Source organism: Condylura cristata, unplaced genomic scaffold, assembly GCF_000260355.1.
Source record: "Condylura cristata isolate star-nosed mole 26May11 unplaced genomic scaffold, ConCri1.0 scaffold00004, whole genome shotgun sequence".
In the NCBI taxonomy this organism is placed as follows: Eukaryota; Metazoa; Chordata; class Mammalia; order Eulipotyphla; family Talpidae; genus Condylura; species Condylura cristata.
In genome coordinates, this window is record NW_004567105.1 from 57117137 (window position 1) to 57139339 (window position 22203).

The 22203-nt window shown below is 42.6% G+C and overlaps 1 protein-coding gene across 4 annotated transcripts in view; it reads left to right on the forward strand.

Moving 5' to 3' along the window:
* Window positions 1–22203, forward strand: part of ERC2 (ELKS/RAB6-interacting/CAST family member 2) — a 782253-nt gene that overhangs the window by 672229 nt on the left and 87821 nt on the right. For 3 of the 4 annotated variants that reach the window (XR_001145038.1, XR_001145039.1, XR_001145040.1), the window contains one exon: window positions 16280–16468. The exons of the other annotated variant lie outside the window; for it this stretch is intronic. The gene's annotated coding sequence lies outside the window, so the exon portion shown is untranslated. The remainder of the gene's footprint in view (window positions 1–16279; window positions 16469–22203) is intronic. 4 annotated transcript variants of the gene reach the window in all.

Consider the following 22203-nt stretch of genomic DNA (forward strand, 5'->3'; position numbering starts at 1 on the left):
CTGACCTCCTAAGACTTAACTCTGAGACTTCTAAGTCCTAGCTCAATTTTTCACAGAATTTCCTTCTTTTGGTCACCATGATTTCTTAACTCCAGCTAGACTATAACTTCCTTGTGAAGTTCTTGTTTTATTCTGTCCTTGCTTGACAGATAGTAATGATAACTAACTTTTATCAAATACTTAATATATGCCAGACACCATTTTTATGCATCAGTTCTTGTCATCTTCACAATAATCCTCTGAGGTGAAAACTGCTATATGCTACATTGTCAGAGGGCTATGTGGCTTGCTCAAAGGTAAGAAAAGTGCAAAGCAGGTGGTGGACACAGAGCCTTCTGTGCCAGGCAGCACCTTGCACTTTTCTTGGGATCCAATGCACATAAAGACACTTCTAAATATGAAGAACAAATGAGAGAGCTTAATTTTCTATCTGCTATTTTTAGACAACTGATGAAGCTCATGGTTTCCAGACTTCCAGTAAGAATGGGTTCTCAGCCCCAGCTGTCTCCCAGCCGCTGGAGAATTGGGTGCTGCCTTAGAAGAGTCTGTTTCAGAAAAGCTTTCTGAACTGCATCAGCACCTTCCAATTCCCACTGGGAACCAACTTGATCTTTGCTGGGCAAATGTAACTGGAACCCTCACTATTTCCTGCTTCAGTAATATGAGCCTCTTCTGTTTGGTATTTGATGCTTTAATCCATTTTTTTTTTTTGAGCCAGGTAGAATATAAACAAACAAACAAAGTCAGGTATTTAAATTTTTTAACAACAGCATAAACTTCCATTAAGACTCTAGCTAATGAGGCCCTCCGTGGTGGCGCAGCGGGTTAAAACACAGCACTGAGAAGCTAAAGCCACTTCCGCATGAGTTCAATTCCCACCTGCCTACAGCACTGAGAAGCTAAAGCCACTTCTGCATGAGTTCAATTCCCATCTGCCCTGGAGATGACCACATGGCGCGGCAGACCTCTCCTGACCCGCCCGCTGCTCCCCTCAGCAGTGTACTTCGTCGATCTGCCTGTTCTGCTCCCTACTCTGTCTCTGGTGAAGCCTCTCACCGCCCCTGAGCCTCTGGCCTGTACCCCAGTTCTGTATGCACAAATAAATAAATCTTTTTTTAAAGAATTATTTAAAATCTTTTTTTAGAATTATTTAAAATCTTTAAAATTATTTAAAAGAATTATTTAAAATCTTTTTTTTAAAAAATTATTTATTTGTGCATACAGAACTGGGGTACAGGCCAGAGATGTGGAGGGTGAGAGGATTCACCAGAGACAGAGCAGGGAGCAGAGCAGGCAGATCTATGAAGTACACTGCTGAGGGGAGCAGCGGGCGGGTCAGGAGAGGTCTGCCTCGCCATGTGGATCTCCTCCGGGGCAGACGGGAATCGAACTCATGCGGAAGCGGCTTTAGATTCTCAGTGCTGTGCTTTAACCCGCTGTGCCACCAGGGAGGGCCGCAAATAAATAAATCTTTAAAAAAAAAAAAGACTCTAGCTAATGAACTACAGTCTGATTGGTTTGAGAAACTTGGGGCTGCTTGGGTCAGCTCTGTCACTGTCTGACCCTAAGTCTCTGAATACATTTATAAGCAGCTAGTTTGGAGAAATTACTGGTAGCTGGCATTTTGCCAAACTGAAGACTTTCAACTGCTGCTGTTGTAGCATATTTTGTACCTACGAACCGTCTTTTCACCTACTAGGTGTTCTTCCCCGCCCCCATCCCCTTATCATCAGAAATGTGAATCAAACTCATAAAAGACTTTCAATTTCTAAGATCCAGGGCATGTCACTGTGCAACTTAAAACCTGTCAGCTGAAGTCCCACCTCCCCCACTGCATTTCTGCCCGGGACAGTGCTTTGATGGAGTCAGTTCTTGGCACATGTCTACCAGGTACCATTTTGCATGTTTTGCCAGCTTCTCCAAATAGTGTTATCTACAAAGGAGTTTCAAACAGTGCTTGTCAAGTTAGAACTGGGTGGGGGGGAGGGGGGGGAGGGAAGGGTTGGTTTTAATACCAGCTGTTGAGCTATTGCTAGAGACCTGGAACATATAGATTTGGGTGAGGTGGAAAAAATAGTTCTACATCCAGTTAGTTTTAGGAAAAGGGTACAATTATGTCAGGACTTTTTTTGAACAAGAAAGGTGATTATTTTTGTAAAATGAACACACCTCTTGCAGGATCTTGTGCTGGCTTTCCTTTCTGACCTCAACTCTCCCCACTAGCCATCAGGCATATCATGCTCTGGACTCTAACCCTCTTGGTATCACCCACATCCTGTGCCCTCCTCAAATGCATGTCTTTGCTCTTTTCCTTCCTACTGGCAATGTTCTTCTCCTCCAGTTGGCCTAGCTGTCTGCTTGCATTTTCTAACATCCAGGAGTTCCTCCCAAGGAACCTTTCCATGCCACCGCCCTGCTTCACTCTGAAAGTGGAAATAGCTCTTTTCGGTGCTTCCAGAACTGTGAATTCACAGTCAATCAGACTGTGAATGATTCTTTTGTTGCGTATGAATACTTTGTGTTATTGTTACTAATATGCATGTGTTTCCATCCCATCTGGGAATCCCTAGATTTCGGTATCTCCACCCAGCACCAAGCCTGGATGATAGTTGGTGCCCAGGGGCCTTACTGAAAAAAAGGGACAGCAGGAGGGAGACAGTGGTAGATACCGGATATTCCAAAAGGAAAGGAAAAGGAAAAGCTGTAATCTATCTTATGAAATCTCCATTTCTTTGTGCTGTCATGCTATTCTGCCTTTCACCAGAGAGAATGTGAAAAGTAAGACCCACTTGGCTTTAGGGGCATGTTTTGCACATGCTAAAGTCTGGTATTTCTCAGCTGGGTGTTCAGGCAGGTCACCTCTTAGGATTTGGAATTATCTCTCCTCTCAGGCCTTTGGAAGAGAAAATGTGATCAAAGAGACCAATTCTAGGGGAAGTTTTAGAGTCAAACAGTGGTTTTATGGGTAAGACCGGGGCTTGGGTTTCTAGTGCAGAATGGAAGAGGGTATGGATGATCATAATATGAAGAAAGTGTGTCAAGTGTCTCCTGAGCACTTTTTCATACAACCGTCTTTCATATCCCGGGAAGATAAAGTCACCTAAGGGCTATAAACCACTGTCAGAGTATTGGACAATCCCCATAGGTAGTTGTTTCAAGCCAGTAAAGGCATCTTAATTGACCTAAATGACAACAGTTATGTTATAAATATCTAGAATTTATGACCTGAGAAGGTATAATCACGTCCTCCATCAGTTAAGTTTGCATAGAAGCTTGGGGATTTAAGCGAGGGCTCCAAGTTGGGGGAAATCTGATTAGCTTGAACTTTATGACAAGCACAGAGCTAAGTGAATCAGAGTGCTTTCAAGTCGCTGATCCCTAAGAGTTAAAGGCAGTGGTGTTTCAGAGTCAGTAAAAGCCACCCGTCTCCTCTGTACAGCTGTCATTTTATTGGCCTTGTAAAGTCCCGCATTCACTGTGACAAATCCAAGACCATATACCTGTGAAGAGGAGATGTTTTAGATTATGGGGTGTGCAGGAAGCAGACGGTGGGGTGAGAGGGTGAAAGCTGAAGGCTGGGGTATGTGTTTACCCAGAGCTCTGCTTAGGAATGTGCAGAGTCATTGCGAAAGGCTCCCAGATGCTGCTCCATCAGAACCAGGGTCTGAGGAGATGCCTGTCTCCATGGCAGACGTGTGAATAGGTGAAATTCAAATAGAATTTAGAAATGGGTTTGTCCACTAACCCTTCCACTTCCTTTGAAGTGAGTGGGAAATTAAATTTAGATACTCCTTAACTTGATATATTTCCTGAAGTTTTGTTTTTGATGCTGGGCATTGATAATATGTAGTAGTGTGACATCAAAAGCAAAATTCCTAGCACAGCCAACCTGTGAAAGGAAGTATGTCTTAAAGGAGACACTTTATCGAGATCAATTTAATATTATCGGCTAGCTGATTGCCCTGGGACACAGTGATCAACAGAGCAGAGCCATCTTTGAGGTAAAAGGCTAACAGCAAACTTAATCCCAATTTGCAGAGCTTCAAAGTTGAACAGTCATTTTGTAGGCAAGGAAGAACTCAGGTTATTTATTTAATGCCAAAGTCTGTGAAGTCATTGAAATTTCTTTAATGAATCTGAGAGCAATCCTTCAAAGAAATCTCCCATTGAAACCTGCAAAGAGGCCAGTTGTCTTTGAACTAGAGAGATGAAGTTGATCCTAGATTAACCTGATCTTTCAGTTTACTTTGGTTTATAACCCAGGCACTGAGTTCTGGATTTTGAGAGTAGCATTATAGCACTTTGGCAGACATGCCTGTCACTGATGGAGTTTGTAGCAAGCCTTTCAGCTCCCTGTGGCTCTTGTCGGTAAGGAAGTATGCCAACCAGAGTTTGGATTTTGCTCATGAAATTCTGAAACATGCATCCATGTTCCAACAACTTCTAGGGGCCGCGTGGCTCCTGAGTTGTGCTCTCAATATATTCCTCCTCAGCAAGTAGGAAGCGACATTTCAACTTTGGTTTTAATTTTGTCATACTTTCTGCTGTGCTTCCACACTCTTAATCCTTGCATCTCCCAAATCCAGAATTCTGTGCCTTACAGTATGGAAGAAATAGGAAATCTGGAACTGATTATAAAATTATGAAGCAGGGCGATGCAGAACTGTATGGGGATAAGTGTACAAATGCATCAGCCCTGATACACACAAAGCCTGTGTGAAGGACACATCATTTTGGGTTTGAAACTCGCTTTTACATTTCAGCATAATGCAACCTAGCATTTGCTTTGTGTAGTGCTTGGGGAGCTTTTGGTGTTAACAGAATTCTTTTCTAAAGGAATTTTTTTGGATTCCTTCAGAATTTGTGCAGTTTCCAGGTTCCAATAAGAAAAACATGGACACGATTTTAATAGAAAAAATAGAGCCTCAGATTTTTCATTTGGCAACCACCCTACTTGAGAGCTGCTCTTGTTTTATTAAGTAAAACAGGTCAGTTAATAGAGGGGCTCTCTGAATTTGTGCCCCGACTTTAGGGAAGAGAGAAATATGGGCCACCTGGCAAATACACACTCTGGGATTTTGAACCTACTTGTAATTTAACTATTCATTCTCGTCTAGCTGGAGAAGGCACTCAAATAACAATTATGTGTACTGATAAAACAAGACCAAACCCTTTAATGTCCTCTGTCTCATTTCCTTGGAAAAGGAAGGTGCATCTTTCCTTGAAGTTATTTAAAATGTGTCTCCCTTCATGTTGATCAGGGAGTGAGGCTGATGGAATGTTTTAAGGTTTAGCTGTAGTTCTTTCACTAACATTAAAGGTAATGTTGTAATGTTGAAAGTTTCAAGTTCTTTAAAAGTCTTCACAGAAGGATTCCACCATTTAGAAGCACTAACATTTTGGTGAATTATCTGTGTTGCTGGTCTTTTTTTTTCTATATAGCCTCTTTTAAAAAGAATGGGATCATATGATTGAAGTTTTTATAACCTGCTTTTTCAACTTAACATTTTATGTTGGAGATCTTTTACGTGAATAAATATGTACCTAAGTGTCAATGTTTTATAGCCACAGAGTATAGAACTTTGCATTGCTTAGCCAGTCTTTAATATTGAGCATTTTCTTCTTTTTAAATCTTCCCTTTTCAAATGCTATAGTTTCTGAGCTTTACTTTGAAGAACTTGTCCGATACTTTCAAACACATTCCTAAAAGAGAAATGGCACATTTCTACTGATAAGTGTTCTGAAATTTTCTCTCAGAGAGCTGAGTCCTGTCCACCCACATTCATATCTTCAGCCCTACCACCTCGCTACACTGTCCACAGGTCTTTCATTTTTACTATGATTTGTTTTTCCAGTATAATGGGTACAGAGTTCTCTGAATTTTTCTTCTAGGCAGTAGGAAGGAACAAAAGAGATCAAAATGCTAAGCTTAAAAGTTTAGGGAGGGAGCCGTGACAAATGTCCTTGGAGAAGTGAACAGAGCGCATCACCATCACCTGCCCTGTGCTCTGCCATAGCCAGGACCCTGTGCCTTCTCCCCCATGTTGCTGTTCACTGACTTCAGTTTTAGAAGTTTGGGGGTGGCTTGCCTTTCCCAGTTTCTTTGTAAGAACCATTCTCTTTGTTGTAGGTAAAGAATTTTAGGCCTTAGTCAATAACAAGGAAACGGCTGCTGCACTAGACAGGGGCAAGTGGCTCCACTAGCCTTCCTCCAAGCCTCACAAACACATCATGAAGCAAAGTTTGGTGAATGGGCTGATTTTTTTTTTTTTAAGATTTATTTATTTATTCATACAGAACTGGGGTATAGGCCAGAGTTATGAGGCAGTGAGAGGCTTCACCAGAGACAGAGTGGGGAGCAGAACAGGCAGATCAACGAAGTACACTGCTGAGGGGAGCAGCGGGCGGGTCAGGAGAGGTCTGCCACGCCATGTGGTCACCTCCGGGGCAGGCGGGAATAGAACTCATGCGGAAGTGGCTTTAGTTTCTCAGTGCTGTGCTTTAACCCGCTGCGCCACCACGGAGGGCCCGAATGGGCTGATTTTTGCTGGTGAGACATTTTGAATCTGGAGCTTCTTGGCTATTGAGGGGTCTGAAGTTGGGGGCCCTTTTATTCTTTTATTGGTGAATTCACTCAAGTGTAGGCAGACAGAAAATGTTCAAGTGGCAGGCAGATAAACTTGTTAAATCCCTGGGAGTCTTTCCTTCCTTCTCTGGGAGTTTATCATCTTGACGGAGTTAAAAGGCAATTAGGCCTGCAGGTCTTTGCTCGCTTGTTTATTGGCGTTTTACACATGGGTGTTGAAGAGACAGGGCCATATTAAACATTCCGATCCCACTGGCCCCAGGGGGATGAGACCTCAGCCCAAGTCTCAGCCTCCTTGGGAGAGAGCTTTGCCAAATACCAGAGGAAAATCGTTTAAATATAGTACCTGTGCCCCCACAACCCTCATTGTTGGTGGAAAATTGCAGTTGGCTAGCTCCATGCTGTGTTACATTTCCTGGGAAATGGTTTTATGGAAGGGCGTTTGATGAAAAAGTTCATTCCTTTTGTAATTGTGAGCTGCCCTGTGGTGTTAGTTGAGGTAAAAGTGCACTGGCCATGTTTCTCGCTCCAAATCTCTAAGGCTAGCCCATTCATGAGTAAGGGCTGTCACTGTAACCTCCGATAGGGGAAGATTTCTACTCAGCCCCTGATCCTTCTGGTTCTCTGAGTCTCCCTATGCGGACCAGGCCCGGGCAAAATTTTAAAGGCATTAGGTTCAGAGTTTCTACAACTTCTCCCTTTTTTCACACCCCTCCTTCCATCTGCCCAAAGCCTTGCAGGGGAAACTCACACCCATGTGTTAGTGAAGTCATCTGTCCTCCCACCTCCACCTCCCAGGAAATTTATATTTTTTTTTTCCCAGAGTCTGCTTGAATACTGTCTCCATGGAACTGATGCCCATTTACAGGACTTAGTACCATGAGGTGATTAAAAACAGGACTCAGGCACTGGGACTTTGCCTTCTGGATCCATGACTGACTTTTGGTTCTATTCTTAGTGTGTTTTTCATCTATAGAATAGAAGCAAAGAGTGTACTACTTTGCTAGTTTGCTGAAAAAGTAAATGAAATAAGGCATGAAAAGCACTTAACATAATGCTTGTCACCCAAGAGTATAATAAATTAGAACTGGTATTGTTTTTATTATTAAAATATGCTTTCTTTATCTAACATCCACTTATACATGTAAAATATGTGTAGCTCACATATAAGATATGTTTATATATATTTTACATATTGTGTATGTGTGTGTGTGTGTGTTAATACTTTAGCTACTTTTATTTTACCAACCTAGGATGCTACTGAAATAGAAAAACTTATCTAGATAAAATGAGACAGTCCTTTCTCGTGTCCCATATCCTGGAATGTGAAGACTTTCAGTTTCCACAACTGACTATTGTGCTCCACAATCAAAGGAACTCTTTTCCTAAGTGACTGCTACTTATCCAAATCTTGGTTTCTTCAGTTAGGCACCCTGCCTTAATTTTCTCAACTAAAGAAAACACAATAGATAACTGCAGCTTTTATTCCCAATCTGACCTTCCGTGTTCTGAAACTAATTTGCCATAGTGTCTTGCCAGCGTCTGCACAAGGACTTCCTCCAGCCGAGGAATGTGGTTCTGATTAAGGACATCCTATAAGACCCAGGAGGATCGCCTGGGAAGGAAACCGGCCTGAGACATAAGTGAATTTCTATCCTCCAGTCAGATATATGATATTGAAGACCAGAAGGTATAGGAGTTTATCATTAGGAAGACTCTGAAAGAGAATTAAAGCAAATGGCTGACAAATTGGCTGTCTTTTATGCAAAGTTGACAAGCAAGGCAGCCTCTCACCAGAAAGAGGATATGCAGAGCCCTCAGGCCAAATGGCTCCCCAGTCAGCAAGCTTTTTGAAGTCTGCTTGCAAGTCTCTACTTTTAACCAGGCCTCTGCTGAATTGCCTCCTCATAAAGATGTGAAAACTTCATTTTTACCTAAAATAGTCTCAACAACTGTGATAATTCATTCTTCCTTACAGGCATGCAATGTTAGGGCAAAACACCTGTGTAAAGTGCAAACAAGGTGGTGTGTGTGCGTTGCCCCTAGACTTGTATGAATTGGGTTATAAATGGCCAGCGTTGCTTTATTCCTCAGACTCTAGGCTTTCCCTGGATTCCAGTAGGCCCTGGCTCAGGCCAGGAGCTGCGCGGTATTCAGAGCATTTCTCCCTGGACTGTGGGGAGCCTGGGTCTCTGGGACCCAGTGGTGTGCAGTGGGCAGGGGAGTTCCGAGAGCTGGGAGTTTCTGTACCAAATATCCAAGAATCAACTAATAGCTGTAACTCTAATATGATTTTCTTGTTAATCTCTGTCAAACCATGAAATCTGATATGTTAGCCATGACTAAGCCGTGAAATTTGTCAACTTTGTCTGTGATTTACACAAGCTCTGTTTAAAAAAGAAGTCTTAACACAAAGTGCCCGACATCACTGCCCAGCAGGCCTTCCCAGCATGGCCCCGGGATCTTATGACAACAAGTAAGAACAGAGTGTACACATTTTTTGGACTGTTTCAAGGACCAAAGACGGATAAGATAAAGCCCTAAAATTAAATAATACATTTTCCTCTGAGGTGATAAATAAGCACATGGCAGAGCTGCTTAGTAGATGTCAACAAGTGTAAAATGAACTTTCAAGATAGTTTTATGATCCCTATCATTGGGCACAATAAGAAGTTTTCAAAAAGTGATAGCTTATTTACCTTTGAGAAAATTAAATATGTAAAACCTGATAGATACCTTTAGGTCCTAGACTATCATTAATCTCTTCGAAATAATACAGTGGCTAAAAGTGTAGGTATGAGGACTAGAAATCTCTTTTTGTCTTTGGCTCGCTGTCTGAGTAAATGACTTAACTTCTTCCCTTAGTTTTCTCTTCTGGAAAATGGGATGGTAAAACCGGGACCGACATTAAAGGTCCTTGAAAGCCCCAAAACTACACTATCTCTAAAGCACAGATGTGGATGCACATGTCCTTTATCCATTGGGCTACTAGTATAGTTGGTATAGTCTAGTCAGTATGACACTCGATAATAATATAATAGATCATTCTTTGTTATCCAAAGTTCATATCACTGAGAAAAATATTTGGGGGGAGAGCAACTTTTTTTTTATGTTCTGGGCAGTTTTTGAAGTTTCCATATGAAGGAGTCAAAAAAAAAGAGACATCACAGGACTGGGAGTAAGGAACGGACGTCTTTCTCTCCCATCCCAGCCAGATACCCTTTCCTCTCCTCTTAAAGGAAAAAGACTACGTAGCTCTTCCCCATCTGTCTCTACTGAGTCTACAGACCTCTATTCTGTAGAATCTAGAATCAGTTCACCAGATTATTTTAAACCTTGGTGACTAGTGACCACATAGTCAGTGATTTATTATTTTTTTAATACAAAATCTTGTGTATTGCTCCAGAACCTAAAAGAGCCCTTCCTAGATACCTTTCAGAAGTGCCATGGGGTATAGAACGTGAAAATAGAGTCAGATAGTCTCCATTTAACAAACAGCGCCCCACAAAGCCATGAGCAGAGGCAGGTTACTCCAGGCAGTTGTCACATTGACAGCAGAGAGCAGCCTGGCTGTGCCATTACCCCCACTTTCCTTCCCACACCAATGGAAGGGAAAGAAAAGCAGGACATGAGACTTTAGGATGGCTTCTGTCCAGCTGCTTTTCATATCCCGGGAGCCTTTAAAGGTCCACAAACATCACCACAACACTCCTCTCCTTCAATTCCATACAAAGCCTTGTGAATGTGTAAGCACACATTTTTCTATAAAGAAGGTCCATACTCTTTCTAAATTTTCTCAAACCCAGGCTTGAGACCCTCAAAAGTGTTAAAGCAATTCTCTAGTTTGTACCCCTAAAAGTCACATTTCTAGTTCTGATTGTAAGTAGCAAGGTGAACAATTGCATCGTGTCTTAATTCTTTCAAGGCAAATGTAGCATATAACACAAGGAGGGCCTGGAGTCCCAGGCTGGCTTGTAAAACAGCAGTTGGGTCCTGAATTGTTCAGGTTATCCCTGTACTTCTAATTCTCAGCCTAAATTCCAACTAGAAATAGGTCGTCACTGCCTTTAAATGCAGATGGTTCAAAGTTATTCAAACCCCAGAAAAGCGCGTTTATTTTTAGATGTGGACATTATTTACTTGCTTCATTCTGCTTTGGCCCTGCATGAGGGCTGTGAGATTTCACAAACAAAAACATAGGTCACCTAGTTCTGTTTGGATTTCAGATAAACAATAACATGTATTTTAGTAGACATCTTAATAAGAGAAAGAAAATAGATCAGCTCAGCTCTGTAGATATGCAAATAACTTCTTCCGACCCTACAATTTTTTTTAACAAAAATTAAGGGAAATTTACTATTAATAAGGACTGGCTCTTTTTGAGGTGATGGAAATGTTCTAAAATTGGCTTGTGGTGATGGTTACACTACTCTATAAATTTACTCAAATTCTTTGAACTGTACACTGAAAATGGTTGAACTCAACAGTATGTAAGGTATAGATCAGAAAACTTTTATTTTTAATTAAGGGGTAGCTTTTTAACAACACTTAATTTTTTAATCTGTGTTTCAGATTAATTTGAGACTATGGGAAAAACAGTAAACCCACTACTCAGAAAAAGGAAATTTTGCATAAACTTTCTAGTCTTACTAAAGCTCATCACTGGATGCTGACTGCTACCATAACCCAGACTCTATACCATATAAACTCCTTTTTCTAGGCCTTGAGAATAAGGTTTATCCCTGGCAAAAGTAAGAAGTCACTGCTCTTGGAAGCCTTCTCAGCCTTGACTATGGGGTGACCTGCAACAATATGTGCCACCCCAGTGTGGTTGCTTCTGTACTTCAGGCTTGATGGGCTGGGAGGGCTTGTGTCAGGTGTTCATAGAACTTTGGGTGATGATTTTTTTTTTTTCCTGGAAACGGAATCACAAGCCCAATCAAGCAGACCCATGCTCCCATCATGCTAACTTCTTTAAGACAAACAAAATATTCACTTGCAAGTGTGTATAGACTCAGTCTGGAGAGACACTGCCATCGAAACACAAGAATCCCCTTGTGATTTAGTGTCTTCTGGACTTGGGAAGTGAGCACTGTACCCTTTTAGTTCTGACCTGCCTAGATATTCTGCGAAGCCTAAGTCGGCAAGAGTGAATGGTTTCAGTGAAGAGGAGTGTATCATGAGTCAGGACTAGCTCTGGACAATTCAGTTACTGACGTCTACCAAGGACTGTTCTCCATACAGCTCAGGATGTGCTGTGCCTCTCTGCTAGACCCTCTGGACATGTACTTCTGTTCTTTGTTGTTTCACCTAAAGATTAGTTCTTCACCAAAATTTAAAACAACAACAATAAGCCTAGAAAAGGATAGTGAGGAAGGGCTACAGTCTCTCCGGATGCCTTCATTTTTGCTCTTTTTATATTTGAGACATGGTCACACTGTAGTAGGCAGATATCTATGGCTGCATGAGGGAAGTGAGGGCAGTTGGAGAATGAGGACGACTGGAACAGAGTGGCAGCCGGGGGGAGGCTACCTGGGGCCCAGAAATGAGTGTCCTAGGTCTGATCTCTGGCCTCCCTGCAGGTCTCCAGCCCCCAGACATTAGAATTTCTAGTAAGAGAAACTGTCAGAATCCAAATATTTTCACATAAGGAAGTCTTCACACACAAACCAACCTGCTTCTTCTGACAAGCATGATTAAATTTCTTACTTTGAGGTGTGCAGAAGTCTGTGCCTAGAAGCAGTCTCATTGGAACCCCATTATCGTGGAATTCCTGGGCTGGCTACAGTTAGCTGCCAGTGTGAAGATATAACTAATAAGCTCTTTGAAAGAAGGAACCATTTCACAATCTGCAAGGTATAACAATGTGCATGTAAATCCAGCCTCTGTCCTATCATCTCATTCCAGTCAGTCCTGAGGAAGTCAACCCTGGAGGAAGGACCTCACCAGAGCACTCGCCTCACTGATGGCACTGAATGAAAGCAAATGCCTTTCCTTGAAAATATACTGTAAATCCGTCAGTGCAGCTATGGCAAAGGAGTCTGCCCACAATATGGAAGGCATTGCCATTTTGGGGTTTTTTTCTCTGCAGAGTGAGTTTTAGGCCTTTGCTAGAGGGGTCTTTTTCATCTGAGCCCGGTCTCTTTGGCTGAATCTGAGCCCCAGAAACCTAGCTTCATCTAAAGGTTACATTTTCTTTCCTGTGGAAATAAAAAGCTAAATGTTCACTTTGAAGCTTACTTTATAGATGCTTGATATTCATTTCTTATTTTCCCAAATATCCTTCTGATCTTAGGTAAAGTTATTTCTCTTTGGCACATTTCCCCCATTGGGCTCCTTACTGGGTCAGTCTGTCTTATGTGACTTCATAGTCCTGAGAGAAGGTGGTATCACCCTCCTGGGTCTTCTTATTTAGCAGTCCTCAGAGATAGTGTTCCTGGCTTTTGTGAAATTCTAAAGAGCACAGTGGTTCTCTCACCTCTCACACTTTAAAAGATGCTACTAGAAAAGAAACCTTATTTTCAAAGATGCTAAGAGTAAAGTCGAATCAATGCCTCAAAAGTTCTTTCAGAGCAATGGTTCTCAACCAGAAATGATTTTGGCCCCAACCTCTAGTCATGTGGTAATCTCTAGAGACAGTTCTTATTGTCCCATTTGGAGAAAGAGGTAGTGAAGGCACTAGTGGGTAAAGATCGGCAGAGTGTTGTGCCTTCAGTGCAGAAGGTAGTCCCAACAACAAAGAGTTAATTAGTTCCAAACTTTAGTAGTGCCAGGGTTGAAAATGCTGCATTAAGGAATTCTTGCTCTTTTCCTTTTTACCCAAAGCCTGAGAAAAAAGCAAAAGGAAGGATATGTTCTGTTTTGATGAGTGCAAGTGTCCTGAGTTTCTACACCCCAGGAATCTGAGAGTATAAGTGTATCACTAAGCAGGGTGAAGAGTAAGGTCAAGGCAGGTCTTCTCAGTTCCAACAGCTGTCTTAACTCCAAGAAGAGACAACGTTCACCAAAGCAAAGGACCAAAAAGCTACAAGGATGTTTAGTTTGTGATAAAAATCATTCTGCAGATTGAAGTGTTTCCTCCTGCCCATAAAATGGTATGTTCTTTAAATAACTCAAATATAGGATGCATTGAACTTTGCTGGGAGCAGGAGCCAGGACTGCTGCTCAGAACCATGCTTGGTTAAGTCTGTCATTGTAATCATACCTACCCACACTATGTCAGCAGCATGTTATCCACATATGCTGATGAGCTACCCCAAGTTCTGAGCACCCTAATGTCAACATGGAAGGTTTCAGGGAGTGTATTCTAGAACTGTCTTCTCTATATATAGCTCTTGGTTCCATTCTCGACCTCAACTCCTTGGTGGCAGCAAGATGCCTCTTCAGCCCCCACATTGAGCATGAGTTGACTGGCTGAGTTCCTGAGCTGGAGCAGAGCCTTGTATGGTACACATGGGTTGAGGTTAAGGAAGATGTGTTGTTTCAAAATGAAAATGGGGTCAGGTAATTTAAATAGAGGGAATGGAACCCTGGAGAACACACATCCACATACACCATCCTTGCTATTAAGGCTTTGCATTCTGGGGTGGAAAATTGGACTTAGCATTGCTTTTAAATCCCTGGCTTTGCCACTTTTGTAGCTTGAGATAACCTCTTAACTGTCCCTGACTCTTTTTCATCCAAAACATGGAAGTAGTAATACAGGTGGTTATGAAAACCAAGTAAGTGTCTTGGGATATTGAAAGTACTACTGGGGGTGTTGGTGTTCAACGTCTAGAATCTAGAAGAGTCTAGACCAGCTACAACCCACCCAGCTAGCCACACCAGCCTTCGGAAGACAGTGTCTAAATATATCCCAATCCTCATTGTTGCAGGTCAGTGTGGGAAATCTTCTGAGGTCAATGATTGAGTTAATTGGCTTGCCGTGGATCTTGAAAAAGTCTCTCTGTTAAATGACATAATTGGTTTTAATTATATAATTATGGCACTTAAAGTGTGGGGGTGAAAGGTTACTATTATATTTAGAAGTGAGATCCCCAATTGAAGCAAGAGTGTTTAAGTCAGTGTTTCTTGAAATTTTCCCTCTTATTTTTTCAGAGGGAAGTCAGAATAGGCTGGCCTTGGCCCTGGCCATTTTGGGATGATTATCCTGCATGAAGTAGTGCTGGGCTGCTCAAGGCATCATAGGAACCTTTGTAAAGAGACTGAAAGGGCTTCCGTAAAGACCTCATTGTGATCTGAAGTTAATGAGCAGTGGGAACTCAACTGTCAGCAATTGAATCTGATTGGGCAGGGTAATTACATGATTGCCTCTGGTGTTTGCACATGCACGGGGATATTTTTATTGGAAAAAACCTAATTGCTTACTTACTTAGTGGAGGGAAAACCTAAACAAATTCATGTTGTCATAGGTTAAAAAGACATCCTTTCTTTGTCCAGGAAACAGCTGCCTCCTCTGCTTCTTAGAAGTGAGGGTTTTCTTTCCTTCTGTGTTCAATCAGGGATATTGTTTGCAGGACGTGAATTATATGATAATATTAAAACATAAAGGAAAACTAGTTTAAACTGTGCGTTTTGGTCAAATGACCACATGTTTACTGCCAGGTCTTAACCTATCCCCTACAATGGTCTCTTTCATAATGCAAAGGCAGCTGGAACCCTCAAGGTACTGGGACTGTCGCAGGATTTTTTGTTTGTTTTGTTTTGTTTCGCCTGTAAGATTGATTTCATAAACTATCTGGTTGTCCTTAGTTGCATAAGGCAAGTCGAAGGTATCATGTCTGTGGCACCTTTTAGACACCAGAAATTCCAAGGGCAAGAGGAGCAAAGCACCTCCCACCCCTATAATTTCTCAGGGACTTGGAAGAGAGCAAAGGGCAAAGTGAGGGCACCAAAGGAGAGAGACCTGGGCCCAGCATTGGTGATGCCGCACTGTGGTCTGGTGTCTGTCTGTTCTGACCACCTTGACTGAGCTTGACAGCTCATCCATGAAACTGGAGCATAGAAACCAAATGACTACAATTGATTTTATCCTTTAGCAGTTCAACTTTGCATTCTTGTTTTGTTTTCTATCTTCTTATTAAAAAAAAAAAAATCTGGCTTCTTTCCTTTTCCTTGTCTGAGATCCTACCAGATTAGGTCATGACTGGATGGTGGGCATTGAGGGAGCACCTTGTAATGAGTGCTATGGCCCCCAAGTTCAGTGCTCTGGTTAGTGTAGAATTTAAACTGGCAAATGGATGGCAACAAAAGGTTTCAACCTCTTAGGCCAGACATGCTTTCTTATCTCAGAATCTTGCACGTGCTAACACACCCCGATCTTATCTGGCTAACTCCTTGGGTCTTCCAGACTCAGTCCTAAAAGTCAATCCCTCTGGGGGAGCCTTTCCTGACCACCCACCCACTGGCTGCTTTTGCTTTGTGCTCCAGGGACTTTCTAGGTTCCTTTGCCCACTGTCCTTTAATCACTTGTCTTGACTAGCCCCTAAGCTCAATGAGGGCAGGGCCGCATCTAAATTTGTTGCTGTGGTGTTTCTGGAGCCTGGCATCTTGCTCGATGAGTGTGTTCAGACTGCTAAATGAGGAAAGGAATGGTTGCTGAGTGTCCTAGGGTATCATGCTGTGTGTACCTGAGCTTCCCCACCCTTGCTGTTAATACCGCTTTCTTGTTGCTTATAATTTTCATTGCCCCAGATGATCCAGCTCTGTCGGAGGCACGGAGGCACAGTCAAATCTCATGCTGTACATTGATCACCTGTCCAACCTTTGCCTAGAGTGGGAGCCCCCAGTTCCTTCAAGAGATCCAACTTTACCTGTCTGTAAAGAAGAAGAGGAGGAGGGAGACAGCAGGGAGGATCCGGTGGCAGTTTAACACCAGAGCAGGTCCGGTGTTTACTTTTACACTTTTGGAGGTGGGTAACTGAGAGTGCTGTGGGGTGCTGGGTTTTGACAGACTGCATAAAGACCATGGATTGGGGGCTCACATATACTTTATGTTTTTGATAGAACTTAGGGGTTGCAATGTTTTCTTTTTATAATTTAATTAATAGTAGTGTGTTTCCTGATCAATGTCAACATATCACTAGGACAGGAATGAGCTTCATCATCCATGTGACATATTACTGCCCCAGCCTCACGTTGTTTGTGTCTGGTTATGTGGACAGGGAGCACTGTTCTTTGAGCCCAATTTCCTGACTTATATTTATTAATCACCTTGCAGGTCCTATGTTTTTCAATGATTTTTCACTTTTGATTCTCTGTTTTTGATGTGTGATGATTCCTCCCTTTCCATCCACCTCTTTGACCTTGAGGTCTGGAGTAACTACTGAGTAAATAAGATGTCACTAAGGTCCTCCACCCCTCAGTGTTTTCACATTAGCCCTACACCATCCCGGCTAAGTCTAAGTAGCGGAATCTATGACCTCGTAGGCCTCAGGCAAGAGGATTTACTACTGGAACCCTAAAGCACCAGTCCTCTGCAAGTGCGAGCTGTCCCTTGTTGGCTGGGCTTCAGTACCAAGTTGGGGGTGAGTGGAAACACAGCCTCACATGTGGCAGCAGAGTAAATGGTCAGGGGCCCCCGAGCTCCCTACATTGTGATCTGCACCCTGCTCTTCTAGTTCTGAAGCCTGCTCTCTGCTGGTTCTCAATCTCAATTTACTTTGCATTCTTGAGTTACATTTCTGCTTGGCATAGTAAACACCTCAATGGAAATCTTTGAGGGCTCCTTCAAAAAAAGGTAGTTTGAGTCCTCTGATAGTCAGTGTGTTTACCAATTTGCTTGGAGCCACACAGAAGGACCATGGTGAGCTTTATCTCTGAATTCCAAGTTGATTTTAATTGTCAGTTTTGAAATAGTAGCAACGGATGCCTCACCTCTTCATTGGGCTTTCTAGATCAAGGCAGGTAATAACTGTACAAATAAATCACTTACTTTTACAGAGGGAAAAGTCTTCAAATGACATTTACTTTAAAATTAAACTTGGTGATGCAGTCTCTGAAGTTTTCATCTTCTCTAATCACAATGGTCTGTTTCCTTTCCCAGCACTTCGGCAGGCAGACGTTGGTTCTTTTGTTATTATCACATAGTATGGCAGAGATAGTAATTTTTTTTAAAAGATTTATTTATTTATACAGTACTGGGGTACAGGCCAGAGATGCAGAGGGTGAGAGGCCTCACCAGAGACAGAGTGGGGAGCAGAACAGGCAGATCGACAAAGTACAGTGCTGAGGAGGGCAGTGGGCGGGTCAGGAGAGGTCTGTCACGCCATGTGGATCTCCTCTGGGGCAGGCGGGCATCAAACTCACGCAGAAGTGGCTTACGCTTCTTAGTGCAGTGCTTTAACTGGCTGCGCCACCAGGGAGGGCCCATAATTTATTTAAAGAAAAAAAGAAAAACTAGAATAAATGATTGCTATTTTAGAACCAACTCAAAAACATTATTTTTTTTTATTCTGTAGCTTTGTTTAAAAAAAAAATCATATCCCTTAGTCAAATGACTTACTCAGTGAATAGCTTGAAATACACTCTCTCTAAGTGCAGTGCTTGAGTCAGAACTTGTTTCCTGATGTTACCTGAGGACTTGCTAGAAATGCTGATCCCCAGGCTCCCACCCAGGCTTGCTGAATCAGGACCTCTGCCAGTGGGCTCCAGTGAGTCTCCTGGTGATTCTGCTCCAGGACAAAGTTTGAGAACTTTTGGTTTAACACTTCTGTGAACGCATGAGGCAATTAGGAAGGAAGTGCCTGATGGCCCCACTCTTCTACTTGGGAGCTGGTGATACAATGAAGGGCACGACACACACATACATTCCTCACACAGCTAGGCAGAATAATCCACAGAAGATGTAAAATTACATCATGCACTTACTTCCTAAGTCCCTTTGGGCAGTTCCCTTTGAACTTGGAATAAATACAAATGCTTGACTAAGGCTCTGTCCCCTGTCTAACCCTCCTGGGCTCATCAGGTCTGTTCTGTCCTTCCGTTAGCATGCTGGCTCACCACTCTGGTCTTTGTCCTGACCCTCCAACATATCTGATGAACATAGTGGGCAGGAATGTAGAGGAAGGCTGAGGAAGAGAGACAATTGCACAGGTTAAATAATAGGCTTAGTCATTGAAGTATTTTTTTCTTCATTGAGAGTCATAGATTGACTCTATTGTATTTATATCATATCTGCCACATATATGACAATATATGAACTTGATGATCAATATATGTGGCCACTTGCAGCATGGTAGCCTGAAAGGACTTGACACCTCATTAAGGAATTGCTCATTGCAGTTTGTATTACTCCTAGCCCCGTGTGTTGGAATTGATTCTCTCTTAAAAGCTGGCCTGACAGGCTCAGTGCTCAGCTGCACACTGGGAATCCAAGAAACAAGGCTGGAGTCTTGAGAAGTTGGGGGTGGATGGGGCAAGTCTTCTGTAAGGCAGTGGGCTGACGCAGCACAGGAATGATTCTTGCTTCCCTACATTGTAGGAAAGATGGTGACCACATTCATTAGGTTTATCTTTGCAGAAGAGATATGTGTGAATGCCAGTTTTGATATTTAAGGTCTTAAGTATACCATGTAGTTTGGGATAAAAGCAGGTATTTTGACCTTTATTAAATGTGAAAAAGTTGTCTCTCAGGGTTGTCTTCATAAAACATTAAGTTATATGATTAAGTTAAATTATAGTTAACATAATTTGATAGAATTTGTTTTAGAGAATTGAGTTTGAGGCAATATTTTTCTTGTGGGGGGTCTTATTAATTAATTAACTGTAATAAATTACCATCATTTATATCCTTGTTAATTTTTTGGCAGTATAGGATATCTCAGATGTTCTCACACCTCTCCCTCCCCCTTTCTCTACCCTTCACCTCCTAGATGCCTCAGATCTATGGTCAACTTTTAAGGGTTGATTTTAAAGTTTGTCTTTGCCTAATCCTTAGTTTGGTTTTGCTGTATTGCACACATATATGAAACCAGCCAGTATTTATCTTTCTCCTTCTGGCTTATTTACTGAACCTATGCCTTCCCAGCTCATCCATATTTCTGCAAATGGTCTGAGTTTATCTTTTTTGATTGCTGAGTAATTTTCCACTATATACATACATTGTATCTTCTTGATCCATTCATCTGTTATGGGCACTTAGGTTGTTTACATAGCTGAGCTATTGTAAATGGGGCTGCAGTGAACATGGAAGTGCAGATTTCCTTTATAATTAGTGTGTTTGTGTTCTTTTGTTAAATACCTAGGTGTGGAATTGCTAGGTCATAATGAAAAACCTTCAAACTTGTTTTTGAATCTAGTTGCAAATTTTTCAGAATTTCTGCCTTTTGAGGAAGTACCATGCTGCAAAATGGAAAGCACACAAGATCCAAGAACAGGGACAAAGGTGTCTTTTTCTTCCCCTTGTTTTGGTTTTGACTTTCCACAGTGCTCATTTTCACAATAATACGCTCTATTATTTTGTGATAACAAGAAAAGAACTACCCCTGCCTGCGGAATTATTGGGAAAGGAAGTAGAGTACACAATTAAGGCACACTTCACTCTCGGAAAGGCTGTCTGCAGGAGAAGAAAACGCACAGAGAAACAGGCTCCCTCTGGAGCCGGCAGGGAAGACTTGTCATGGTAATGAAAACTGAGAGCTGAGGATGACCAGGTGTATATTGGGGCGTGAGGCTGTGTTGGTATATATCAGGGCAGTCTGGGACTTGTGCCTGGGGAACTCTCACCTCTGCTGACTACACTTGGGCTTTGCACAGAAGTGGTCACAGCAGGGAATCTTCTGAGCAACCACATGGGTGAAGCACCAGGATCTCTTGGTGTCCACTGACATCGGGTGCACAGCTCAGAGCTTGTCTCCTTTTTTCTTGGCTCCTCTGCCTCTTCTGGTTGTCTCTCTGAGATGCCTTCTTTTTGGGACAGCCTCTCCTGGTATCCTCCTTGAGAGCAAAGACCTCTATTATCCCCTGGAGGAGTTTGGCATGGCTTTCAGGGAGGCATTTTAAGCATCCACAGAGAATCTTTTGAAGTGCAGTCTGCAGCTCCTGAGTGTGAGGAATGGTTTTCAGCCTTCCCCTGCCCTCCCCTGCCTTCTTTACACAAGTCATTGCCACGCTTGTCCATCTGTTGTGCCCACAAGAGTTTAAGGCAGGTTCTCTGTGCCTGAACACTGACCTTGCACAGATCTGACCCTCCAAAATAGTTGACAAATGAAAAAAGAGATGTTGTAAATCCAGCTGCGCTTGGGTTGCTGAGGCTTGATTTGAGTAATTTGAAAGAAGAATTAGGCCTAATGCATTCAATCCTGCATCCACCCATCCAAAAGCAGGTCCTGACAACCCAGTGTGTAGCTGTGCAGGCAAGGCGCAGGCCCCACACAAGCAAACCTCGGTCACTGCTTACTAGAAGACCAAGAAGCTAACTCTGACTTTTGAAGCCCTTTGTGTTTCTGTCCCACTGAGCTTTGCAGAAGCTCTAACCGTTCATCCCTCTCCATCACTTAGGAGTGACAGTTCCGGCACCAGCCTCTGAGCAGGTCTGCTTCTCTTCAGAGCAGCAGAACTCCCCTGGAGTAAGGGGCTGAGGCATGAGCTCTGACCTTTTAACGTGTGTCAGGACAGCTCATGGTTGTCTATATAAAGCCTGAGTGAATGCAAAATGACAGGGAGTGCTTGAACTTCAGGGCCATCTGAGTGGCTTTTTAAAAAGTTAACAAATTAAGGAAGATAGTCATTTGGACCATGCAGGTCTCCACTGAAAAGGCCTCACCTATTTCTGAGAAGACAGGATTTCTTTGAAACAAAGGAAACGCTTCTACAAAACTTTGAGCCTAGGAACCCCAAATTCTACCCAGGTGGCAGTTTGACACACACAGGTCCCCTAAACCTGCAAATATCACGCACAGTCCAACTATCTGGATTGGGGGTATAGGGAATCAGATGACTCAACTAGCCCAGGCCAGATCTCATAGATGCCCTGCAAGCCCCTTCTTCCCAGACTGCCTCCTCCAGTTTACTGGGTACTGGTGTCTGGCTTCTTGTTTGTGAACCTCACTTGAGATACCTCCCAGACTCCTGGAAGCCCAGAGAATGAGCCTAGTTAGGACATGCAGAGAGAACCTTGGATTGGGATTTTTGCAGTTGGGAGTGGCTTGAATGATGCCTAGATTTGCTTTGCCATCAGCTTGTCCAGATGCCATGTGGCTGGAGCATTCAGTGTCCACAGATCACAACCTCAGTTTCATAAGCACCAAGTGAACACACCCAGGCCTGAGCACAGGAATTCTGACTCACTGCTCTGGGTGGGACTCTGAGGCCAGCTCACCTATTCTCTGTAAAAGTATCCTTCTGCTCTTATCTGTACTTTTCCAGGCCGCCATCCTTGTCTTGAGTTAGAGCCTTACAAGCCACGTTTATAAACATGGATTCCAAGAATGGCACCTACATCAAAAGTAGCTCTGAAAGGAAAGTGACAATGGCAAAAACAAAAATGTTCTGGTTTGAAATCCTGGATCTACTGACATAAATCGAGATTGGGGTGGGGAAATTGGTAGACACAAATGCTTGCCTTTTCTTCTGCATGAGAGCAATAAGGTTCTTCTCTGGCTGCTGGTTTCTGAGGC